The sequence below is a fragment of the Orycteropus afer genome, unplaced genomic scaffold, assembly GCF_000298275.1.
Source record: "Orycteropus afer afer isolate SDZICR_OR568_19922 unplaced genomic scaffold, OryAfe1.0 scaffold00711, whole genome shotgun sequence".
NCBI lineage: Eukaryota > Metazoa > Chordata > Mammalia > Tubulidentata > Orycteropodidae > Orycteropus > Orycteropus afer.
In genome coordinates this window covers 1,023,211-1,025,129 of record NW_006922298.1, presented here as the reverse complement: position 1 = coordinate 1,025,129, position 1,919 = coordinate 1,023,211, and positions in this window count along the sequence as shown.

Sequence of the window (1,919 nt, the reverse complement as noted above, 5' to 3'; positions counted from 1 at the left end):
GTGAGGATTTTTGTTTTCTTTATATTGAGGTGTAATCCATACTGTGGATTGTATTCTTCAATTTTCATCAGTATGTGCTTCAAGTCATTCTTACCTTCAGCAAACAAAGTTGTGTTGTCTGCATATTTCAGGGTGTTAATGAGTCTTTCTCCAATCTTGATGCCATGTTCTTCATATAGTCCAGCTTCTTTCATTATTTGCTCAGCATACAGATTGAATAAGTATGGTAAAAGGATACAACCCTGACACCCTCCCTTCTTGACTTTAAACCATGCAGTGTTTCCTTGCTCTGTTTGGACAACAGCTGCCTGGTCTATGTACAGGTTCCTCCAATTAAGTGTTCAAGAATTCCCAGTCTTCTCAATGTTATCCACAATTTGTTATGATCCACACAATCAAATGCTTTTGCATAGTCAATAAAACACAAGTAAATTTCTTTCTGGTATTCTTTGTTTACAGCCAAGATCAATCTGACATCAGAAATTATACCCCTCATTCCATGTCCTCTTCTGAATCTAACTTGCAATTCTGGAAATTCTCTGTCAATATATTGCTGCAACAGCTTTTGTATTATTTCAGCAATATTTTACTTGCATGTAGTATTAATGATTATGTTTAATAATTTCCACATTCTGTGGGATCAACTTTCTTTGGAATGGGTACAAAAATGGACCTCTTCCTGTCAGTTGGACAGGTAGCTGCTTTCCAAATCCCTTGGCATAGCTGAGTGAGTGCCTCCAGCAGGGGAACCACTTGTTGAAACATTTCAGTGGGTATTCTGCCAATTCCTGGAGCCTTGATTTCTGCCAATTCCTTCAATGCAGCTTTGACTTCTTCCTTCAATACCATTTTCTAACTCCCGGTCTTTGCACATTTCATCAAAATTGACTTTGTCCCCTCAAGCTTCTCTTTGAATCGGTTCAGCTCTTTAATCTTGTCATTTCTTCCATTTGCTTTAGTCAATATTAGTTCAAGGGGAAGTTTCAGAGTCTCTTCTGACATCCATTTTGTTTTTCCTTTCCTATCTTTTTAATGGGGAGCTCTGATAGTATAGGTTCTAAGGCATTTGACTGCTAACCAGAAAGCTGGTGGTTCAAACCCACCAGCCACTCCTAGGAAGGAAGGTTGGGAAATCTACTTCTGTAGTGATACTGCCTTGGAAACCCAAGGAGGGGTCACTATGAGTCGGATCCAACTCCACAGCAGTGAGAATTATCTTTTTAATGACTTTTTGCTTTCTTCATGGAGGATGTTTTTGATGTAATCCTACACTTCCTCTGGTTTTTAGTCATTGGTGGTCAATGCATCAAATCTATTCTTTAGATGGTCTCTAAATCCAGAAAGGATATAATCAAGGTCATATTTTCACTCTCATGGATTTGTTTTAATTGTCATCAACTTCAAGTTGAACTTGCATGTGAACAGTTGATGGTCTGTTCCACAATCAGCTCCTGGCCTTGTTTTGGCAAAGGATATTGAGCTTCTCCATCTCCTCTTGCCATATATGTAGTCAATATGATCCCTGTGTGCTCCATCTGGTGAAGTCCATGTACATAGCCACTGCTTATGTTGTTGCAAAAAGGTATTTGCAATGAATAAGTCATTGGTTCTGCAAAATTCTATCATGTGATCTTGAGCATTGTTTCTATCACCAAGGCCAAATTTTCCAACTACAGGTGATTCTTCTTTGCTTCCAACTTTTGCATTCCAATCACCAGTCATAATCAACACATCTTGATTGCATATTCGGTCAATTTCAGATCACATAAGTTGGTAAAATTCTTAAATTTCCTCAACTTTAGCTTTGGTGGTTGGTGTGTAAATTTGAATTATACTGTTAACTGGCCTTCCTTGTAGGCGTATGGATATTATCCTATCACTAACAACATTGTACTTCAGGATACATCTTGAACCATTCT